We start from the raw sequence: 10,525 nt of genomic DNA on the forward strand, positions 1-10,525 counted from the left end.
CACAAATAGGTCATATCACTAGCCATTCGGCTAGATTTTTTATATTAAAAAAATTAGCTTTGACAAGTTCATGTAGAACTGTTATCCACTCTGGGGATCCCTTAGTGCCTTAAACATCTCTCATATAGATCACCTCTTGCAAAAAGTAATGATTGCTGGAAACACATTCAAATGCGCATGTCTGACGTCCATTCTGGTACGCCAGACACTAGATGTACATGTGCATAAACATATCGCATGGCGCTTCATCACCTACCGCTCAGGTCAGGCAGCGAATCCCGAAGGGACTTAAGGGCAAGAAGAAGAAGATGTTTAATGACAAGAAGGAGGGAGGTCGCCTGGAAAGCGGCTTTCTAGCCTGACACTCCTCACGGGGGTAAGGGGAAAGGGAAAAGAAAGAGAAAGAGGGAGGTGTGATGATGGGTGACTATAGTATGGCTCAATGAGTCACTGTACACGTTTCCTCACGGGGACAGGACACGCGCGAAAGTCTTACACCGCACTGCTCTAAAGACGAGCATCTAAACCTGTATCTCTGAGAACTCTCAGAGGCACTTTAAACTTTGTTGGCCTGGTCTGCATGTTCCCAAGCACCCCTCCGAAAAAGGTCGGGAGTCCAGACGATCTACGACGCACTTAAGTGACTGTCTTTCGGCGTGTATTGAGGACACACGCACAGGATGTGGTGAATAGTCTCAGACGTTTGGCACACACTGCAGTTAGGGTTTCGCTCCTCTCCAATCTTTCAAAGGTATGTTCGTGTATATGCAGCACCCAGCCGCACTCTATGTAGTAATGTTTCCATGTTCTGGTCTCTTCTTAGCCGGATTGGAAGCCGAAAAGTGTGACCAGAGTAAGTCTGTAAAGATGCTATTGGCAATAATTAGGGTCATTCCATAATCGTGTCATAGGTGTTTTCATAGACTCAGACAGCAAGCCGTTGATGTCATATCGGAAAATGAACTGATATGACTTCGCCGTTAGTGTGCGCCATTTTTGCTTCTGCGTCAGCTTACTCGTCCCAGCTATGCCACAGTGACAGGAAATCCATTGCAATGCAACGGTGGGAACGGATTGAGACGGCTCAGTAACATATTCATTATGTCGAGACTGTATGCGGTTCTTGCTTCATGTAATTGCTTCTACGTTGAAGTGCCGGCTTGGAGTCGCAAATAGTCTTTTTTTAAAATCCGTTGAAGCTCATCCCAAAGAAAATCGCGTCATGACAGTCTAGCTACATGTGATCGATGGTTTCCTGTTTTCTACAAATTAGACAGTTAACCGATCATGCAACCAAGAGGCCCAATGTGCTCAAGCGGGTAAAACGAATGCCAGAGAAACGGTCATGAAATCTTTCCTTTTTCAACTGCACACGGACACCGTCCCTACAAAGCCATGGTTGCAGAGAAGAGCCAAGCTGGTACTTGAAGCTCCTTCGTAAAAAGAGCCTATACAGGCGTCATGTCGGTCAAGGAATCGCGCGTTACCTGTGTAATATGGCGTGGCTGAAGCATACAATAACAACCAGCGTCACACAATGGTAATTGCGCAAAAAAGTGTGTGGTTTACAGCTTCCAACCCACTACAAAGCGCTCAACCATAATTATCCATCGTCATCAGCCACATGCAGCATCAGTAAAGTCCATATGAGTTCTTACAGAGTGTAGCGAGTACCTCGCTTATCCTCAGAAAAAATGAATAATGCATATTCGGAGCTTTGCTACTTCACAAAAATTATGATTTGTGGCGTAGTGGATACCTTGCATGTGTACTTGTATTAGTTTCCCAAGCGAGTTTAGAACGGCCTCTAGAAGGCCACTCTTCCGGCCTTATTAGAGCATACAAATCTTTGGGTTATGTTTAAAAGACCGCGGTTATGCTGCCGAGCACTGACAAACCGATAAGACCGATAACTGACAAACCGACATCAATCACTGCGCACCACTAGAAGCAATCGGTGCGCAATGAAGAATTACCGAAAGTTGCGGTAAGCTCACAACCCCTCGATCCTTTCGAACTATAAAACAAGCACTGTCAGCTGACCGAAATACGAGGGTTGTTCGTAAAATAAGATTCCCAAGGAGCTGTAGTCGCGGGGAACGCTGTTACGCGGGATCCGGCGACACGGCCGTGTAGCTTGGTGCCCCCTCTCGTAGTCGCCGCCTGTCTGCGACGCTCAGTCTTGGCTTCGCACCCGTTTGGATGGAGCTCCCATTCGCTTTTCCACCAGGTGCGAATTACGCTCTTTGATTCGTTTTTGTTTTTTTTTTCTTTGCGCAAAGAAACACTGCGCCGGTGGACATGCATGCGTTCCAACTGCGCGAAGACTACGGGCAAAAGTGTATAAGCGTACAACAAGTGCGCAAATGGTGCAGAGAATTCAAACACGGATGTACAGACGTCCATGGGCACAGCGTTCTGGGCGGCCGTCGGGTTTCAGACGAAATGATTGCGAAAGTGGAAGGAACAACGCTCAAAGACCGAATCGTAACGTTTTGAGAGTTCTACGAGATGATTCCTGATGTCAGCAAGCCTGCACTGACAAAATTCTGATATTATTGAAGGTATGCCAAGGTTTGTGCAAGGTGGCTTCTCACAATGCTCACGGAAGACAACGAACGGGAACGGGTTGAAGCGACCCACGAATTTCTTCAGGCCTACGAAACCAATGGCCAGGAATTTTTGGACTCTACTGTCACTGGGGGACGAGACATGGGACGAGACAAAGCAACAATATAATCAGTGGAAACAGCCAGAGTCGCAGAATCTGCGGAAGCTCAAAACAAACACTGTCTGCTGGCAAAGTGATGACGAGCGTCTTTTGGGACAGGAAGGGGTTATTGTTGTGCGAATTCATGTCGGTACAACAATATGCGGACCGCTACTTCGAGACGCCGAAGAAGCTTCGCGGTGCGATTCGAAAGAAAAGGAGAGGTACGCTCACGAAGGAATGCGTTCGCGTCAGGACAACACTCGTCCGCACATCGCCCGTGTAACGAACAATCTCATCAACAACTTTGCTTGGGATGATGTCACGCACCCGCCTTACAGCCCAGATATATCCCCAAGTGGCTACCATCTCTTCCTGAACAGAAAAAAGAAAAGGTACCTGGTTAGGACGCGTTTCAGAACCAGAGAGGAGCTGTAAGAGTTTTAAGCTACATTCGCGGGCGCGGCGGGAAAGTTCTACGATTCGGGCTTAGAGAATACAGTACACCGCATGCAAATATGCACTTATCTCAAGGGCGATCATGTAGAAAAACAGGGGAAGGTCTAATATGTTTCTCATTGTGAGAAAACGTTGGGAACCTTATTCTACGGACAACCTCGTATCTTCTCTACTTCAATGTACGCTCAATTTCAGATCGTGCAAACAACGCATAAAAAAAGCGCTGTATGACCGCCGCTGTGAAAACCGTTTTTAGAATGAGGTGCTTCGAAAGCACGAACGTTTATTCCAAGGCTGACGCGCTCCGGCATCGTTAGGCTTTTCCCTGTCGTTTCAAGTTTCCTGAGCAGCTTACGCCACAAATTAACCGGTTCAAGCGCGCACTGAGAGCTGTTTCAGGCGTCCGCAGAATGCACGCGAGCGATCGGAGCGTTGTCCGCTAGTGCTGCTCTTGGACCCCTCCAGAGGCCGCGCGTGTAGTTGTCGCTACCTTTAAAATGATAGGGACGGTTTTTCATCGCAAGCTTCCATCTTGCACTTCCTGCCGTTTTTTTAGGGACCTTAATGGCACTTTGTGGGACTGTAGGTGCGTTTATGCATGGCCTCCGAGATTGGGGCGCAGCGGCAAGCCTGCCACTCATCGCGCTTTCAGGGTCCTATATACTGACATAAACCAAGGACCCAACGTTCAGAAGCTTTCGTAGGTTCACGACCAGTGGTTTAAACAACGTTTTAGTTTAACTGCTTGTCTGTTTTTACTGCTTGACTAATAGTTCTTTACCTTTTCACATTTTCTATATTCGAATTGTTTACGGTGGCTTATAGCTCGATGTGGACAATAACTCAGCCGGTTTCATGCAGTGGCAGGGAAACACGCACTATGGCGACGCCTGTTCCATCGCCGGCGTAGTCGGGCCATTAGCGCAGTCGCCCAAAAAGCACGCTGCGATGTCCGCATGTTGACATTGGTGCGCTTCTAGGCAAACCTTCAGAAAATGCCTAAGAATTGAACCGCTCTGCTTTAGGTACTTGTCTCCACCGAAACTGCGCTGGCATGGCTACCGGTATCCAAGGGGCAGTGCAAGTGGAGCAATACACGGTGGCAAAACCGACAAGGCCGTGCCACTCTACATCGGTCGAGCAAAGCACAATGGCACGCTCACTACCGGCAAGGTTACCCATCGGAAAGACGTCTGTATGTCCGCTGGGATGCACGAAGAAACGAAACTCGATAGCGTTGCGCGATGTGAATAGCAGCGCTGTTCCGAAAACGAGATAACGCGAGACAACTTGAGCAACTCTACTCTCTGAGTCTGAATAGTTCCTTTGATTGTTTGTGTTTTTATTGAATAGCGGATGCAAGAACAGTAATAAACGTTTGTAGTGAACATACTTGTGTCCTGAGGGTCATATTGCGTACGCCCTTAAGCAGACGAACAGTTCTCACAAAAGAAAGTATTGTGTTTTTTTCTTATAATTTCACTAAAATGTGGAGGTTATACTGCCAGTGGCCCCTGGAATATCCAGAATATTTTGGATGTCACGTTATTTATTACAAACTTGCCTGCTTTCGGTCTTTGTCAAGTTTGGAAATGCGCCTCCTTAGATGACTTGCTTATAGACCAGATGAGCACTTCTTTATTTGTTTTATATTTTTGTTCATCACATTCCCTGGTAACTTAGCACGTAAGCCGTCGCGCTGCTAAGCTGGAGGGACAGCTTCAAATTCTGGCCACGGCGGCAGCACTTCCATGGGGTGAGATGGGGCGGGGGGGGGGGGAGAGAATTCCGGTAGCTCCCACGCACTGTGCGAATCGACGCTATGTAATGCAGAAACCATGGACCTGGTTATAACAATTTGTTCATCACATTGTGGAGGCCTAAAACGTGGTTTATAGTCCGTCGTAGTGTCAGCACTCGAGCACTAGGCCCCATTTCAAAATACTTACCGACCATTGCTCACCGTTGTTAGTTTTATGCGATTATATATGGTACTTCTAATGACATGTGTCATATCGTTTATGTTGTGTCATACGTAATGAGATATCCCATATAAATTATATGACTGAAATGACATCGCACCATTTATTCCATACACGACATACATGGCATGTCATTCAAGAGATATCACACCATTCATGTCATAGCATGCCATTCATTACAGCATGTTTATCACGAACGTATGCACATTGTGGCATACTGACACAACTATAGCCAAGATCTGGTCAACCACTATTGATTCTATGCGAGGAAATGCGGTTGCCACGAAAATGCGCATACATACAGAACGAGCGCCGCCGCTTCCCAAAGCCAGTGTAAATAACCAATCGCTGGCCACAAGAGAATTTGCCAACAACACCGCCAACGCTGTTGAAAACGAGCGGACGCGAAAAGCCCAGGTCATTCTACAACACGAACACGACGCCACTGCATCATAAGGGCACAAATACGCCGCGCGCCTCGTCGAAGGTAAGTCAAAGCACTGGCACTTTCCATGGCTACCCATCTGCTGTGAACGGGTGACTCGTATCGAAAGCTCTCGAGCACAGAAGCCAATGAAAGCGTGCAGTAGCGAAGGGAAAACAGTGGCGGCGAAAATTCCCATTTAATAAGCCGGACGGTTGAAGGATACCATTCCCGTCCCAGCGGTACAGTCAACGAGCTCTTAAAGTCAGGGTGGCCCAGGGGGGGCCCGGCACCCCGTTCATTTTTAAGGGGGCTCGCCCCCGCCTCCCTCGGCAAGTCAACTGTAACACTGCTGCACCCATTTGACAAGTGCTAGAGTTGATTTTTTTTTTTTGTGGCAGTAGGGCTTAAGGAGAGAAATTACTGCTCTCCATTTTTTCCCAATAATGATTAAATCGCAATTATTCAGTTGATGGGACATCAACAAAAAAAACTAAGAAAGAAACAGGTGTCATCGTAGTGCAGAATGCAATTTCCCGAGACACTGCACACCATGGATCCCCATTATTTTTCGACTAAGCCTCTTGGCACAACACACACTTTCACGAGGCACCTGTGCGCGAGGCCACCTGCTCGTGAATCAGTGAAGGTTCACCTTGGCCACTTTAAATGAAGAGTCAATCTTCATTCGTTTAGTTGTGCATTACGAGTCTGTTGCAATTTCAAGGACGCATGCATTTCGCCTACCTTTTCAGGCAAGTAGGTATGAAAATTGTGGTGCCTGAGGTGCTCAGTGCAGTGAGTGAAGTAATGTTCTGCGTTGCAGCTAGACTTATTTGCTTTGAGCTGACATAACTTTATCCTTTACATCCCGAATTATTGAAAAATTATTTCCAAAATGTCCTCTTTTTGGTGGTTGACTGGATCGGCACATTAAGCAAACACGCGAAATACACTCTGAATGCCATATTTCTTTGTGTAACTCCATAAGCACTCGTCCAATTCTAGAGACAGTTGGCTTCACTACACTGTGATCATACCAACACAATTTATTTCTGTGAGCTGCCAGAGTTCTGACGAAGCTGACTTTTACCCAGAAGAACACTTTGTATATACAGTAAAAGCTCCTTAATTTAGATTTCACGGGACCGGAAAACCTGTCCAAATTAACCAAATGATTATCGAATGTACCGAGAAAACAATATAATGTCTATTACATCAATACACTTTCATATTCTTGATCAATATGTAAATCCAGCAATTATTTTGCATAACAGCAAGGAAACTCGCAATTTTCGTCATTTGCGACTTCGTTCACAATGTGAACGCGGCTCAATTGACCCTCGTGTCTTAATCCGATATGTTCTCTGAAACCATACTTATTACACTGTACGTACCAGGAACGCGATTGTGGGTGGCGACCTCGCCTTTCTGAAAGCCCGTGGCCGTTTCGGATGTCCGCCAACGCCGTTTCCTTTGCTTTGCGTCGCACTTATGCGGCGCTTCGCGGTCGGCGCGCTCCGAGGATCGTCCGAATTAAGCGGGTTTGGGCCAAACCGAATTAACGAGAGTTTGATGTCATTAAACAATGCATACGCTGGCCGGGACCAGAAAACACCGAATATATATATATATATATATATATATATATATATATATATATATATATATATATATATATTATATATATATATATATATATATATACAATATTAATGAGAACTAACAGACAATAACGCGAAGGAAAGTATAGGGGGTGTTATCTGTAGTATTTAGAACATAAATGTGAAGAAAGTAAAGTGGACGAAAAGATGACTTGCCGCCGGCAGTCGGTCCCTGCCGGCGGCAAGTCATCTTTTCGTCCACTTTACTTCTTCACATTTATGTTCTAAATACTACAGATAACACCCCCTATACTTTCCTTCGCGTTATTGTCTGTTAGTTCTCATTATATTGTGTCGATATATATATATATATATATATATATATATATATATATATTATATATATATATATATATATATATATATATATATATATATATATATATCGCTCTGGACGGCCCAGCTCTACCGATTTTGCGACGGAGCAGACGCTTGGCTGGCTTGTCACCGCAGCTACCAGGCATGGAGGACACAGGAGAAGGCCCTAACAACCTCACCGGTGATGAGCAACCGTCCCCCCCACAGGGCAAGCTGCCTACGGATACCGGAACGTCAGCCGAGGCCCTTTTCGGGTAAGCCGGATGAAGATGTTGAGGAGTGGCTTAAACACTACCAAAGAGTGAGTCGCTGCAACCGCAGGAGCACTGTCAAGCAGCTTGAGAACGTGGTGTTTTTTCTCGCCGGGACTGCGCTTCTCTGGTTCGACAAGCATGAGAGCGCATTGACGACATGGGAATTTTTGTTGATGAACTGAAAAAGTGTTTTGGGGACTCGACAGCTAAGATTAAGCAGGCTGAGCAGACGCTTTCGCGCAGAGCTCAGTTACCTGGCGAAACTTGCACCACCTACATCGAAGCTGTATTGAAACTTTGCGGAATCGTCAGTGCGACCATGTCTGACGAAGATAAGGTAGGCCATCTCCTAAAAGGAATCGCGGAAGACGTGTATAATTTTCTCATCACAAAAGAAGACCTAACACTCCCTGCGACTTGAGAAAGTACTGCCGTGCGTTTGAAGCGCTGAAGAGGAGGAGAATTCTTCCCAAATTTTGGGCGCCTCGATAATGTGACCACGATTGCAAGTGTCACCGTCCCATCCCATGACGACATCTCCTCGGTTATCAGACTAGTTGTTAAAGAAGAACTTGCCCAGCTACAAGTTGTGGACACAGCTAACGTATGCCATCAGTGTGCGTTCGACCAACGCCCCCATGAACCACTGGTGTCTCGGTCGCGTCCGAGTTATTCGGAGCCTCGGCCGACCTACACCGAGCGGTTTGAACAAAGGAGAGAGCGGCCACTCGACAACCAGAACGTAGGCAAGCTGCATCACGGAGATTTGCTCCCCAGCCGCCATCTCCCGGCTTCTACCAGTCAGAGAGGTCTTTCTCACCGAGGACGACAAGCCGCGACACCCGTACTTGCTACAACTGCGGGCTGCCTGGTCACATCGCTAGGTACTGCTACCGCCGCCAGCAGCGAGCGCCGCGATTCAACGTGTACACGCCCCGTGTGTCTACTGATGAGCGCCGACCATTTCCGAGCTCCTTTCAACGGCAACACGCAGCACGCGCTGACTCCCCTTTCTCCGACCGCAGCGTTACCCCACCGCCAGCACGACAACGGCGGTCGCCGTCACCGCGTCGTCGCTCGTGTCACCACCGCCGCTGGGAAACTAACTAGTGCGACCGATGGGGGCGAGGCCGCAAAATCATCTTCCTCAAGACCCCCTTGTGTTGTAATGGTTAAGAACAAAGTGCGTGTTTCTGTAGACAATGTGAGTACTGTTGCCCTAGTCGATACCGGTGCTGCGGTTTCCATAATGAGCTTGTCTTTCAAAAATCGCCTTGGGACGAAAGTAATGTTTGCTTGGAATCGGAGTGCTACCTTTCGCGGTGTAGGGTAGAAACGTTGTGCCCTGTTGGTGTTTGTTCTGTTTCAGTTGCCGTAGGGGATCAAAAGTTTAGAGCTGAATTCACGGTGCTTGCACGTGCGACTCATGACATTATTCTAGGTATTGATTTCTTGCGTGAATGCGATGCCCATCTTGATTGTGGCAGTGGCGCACTTTTTCTTCGCAGCGCCTTGCCCACTTCATTGACGGAAGATGGTGGCGATAGTTCAGACATGTTGTCAGTGTCGCAAGACATCTATTTGGCCCCACAGAGCGCAATGTTTGTGCGCGTAAACTCTTCACGTTCTCGTGCGGGTTCTTGTTATGGTTTAGCCGAGCCGGATTTTAATAACGCACTCAAGAAAAACGTCATTGTGCCTCGCTGCCTCGTGCTCGCCGTCGACGGTTGTGCCGACTTGTGGACCGTGAACGTTTCAGCGCAGCCCATATCTCTGCCCGCAGGACTTAAATTGGCAAGCTTTCATGAACAAACTCTACCATCCGGTCAATTGAACCATCGCCGGCCGTTAAGAAATCCCACCCAGATTCCTACCCTGACTATTCTGCCAACATTCAGCGTATGATCAACAAGTCACTTCCTTCTACTGAACGGTGTCTACTGCAGGAGGTGCTCGCAGGCTACGCTTCCGTGTTTGACTTTGCCCAGGACGAATCATCTTCTGGTACGCCGCCACCATCTCGTACACAACATCGAATCTATACAGGGCAAGCACCGCCGATTCGTCAGAAGCCCTATCGCGTATCGCCTTCTGAGAGGAAAGTCAGTATCGCAGAGCAGGTTGAAGACATGTTGAAGAAGGGAGTGATACCAGAATCGTGTAGTCCCTGGGCGGCTCCTGTCATTCTGGTTAGAAAGAAGGACAATTCATGGAGATTCTGTGTGGACTATCGCCGCTTAAACGCCATTACGAAAAAAGACGTCTACCCTCTGCCACGTATAGATGACGCCGTCGACTGTCTGCACTCTGCCTCCTATTTTTCTTCCGTTGACTTGCGTTCGGGGTATTGGCAAATTCCCATGCACCCAGCAGGCAGAAGACAGATGCCTTCGTAACCACCTGTACCGACGTCTTTTTGAGTTTAACGTTATGCCCTTCGGTTTGTGCAATGTCCCAGCGACATTCGAGAGATTTATGGATACAGTACTCCGTGGACTAAAGTGGGAGATTTGCATGTGCTATTTAGATGACGTTATTATTTATGGAAAGACTTTTCAATAGCACAATCACCGCTTGTCGCTTGTGCTTGAATGCATACAGAAAGTTTGGCCTCGTTTTAAAACTCTAAAAATGTCTCATTTTGGTGAACGTGAAGCCCTCGTACTAGGCTTTGTTGTGGAGGGAGAAGGCATTCGACCGGACCCACAGAAGAC

Source organism: Rhipicephalus sanguineus, chromosome 9, assembly GCF_013339695.2.
Source record: "Rhipicephalus sanguineus isolate Rsan-2018 chromosome 9, BIME_Rsan_1.4, whole genome shotgun sequence".
Lineage (NCBI taxonomy): Eukaryota > Metazoa > Arthropoda > Arachnida > Ixodida > Ixodidae > Rhipicephalus > Rhipicephalus sanguineus.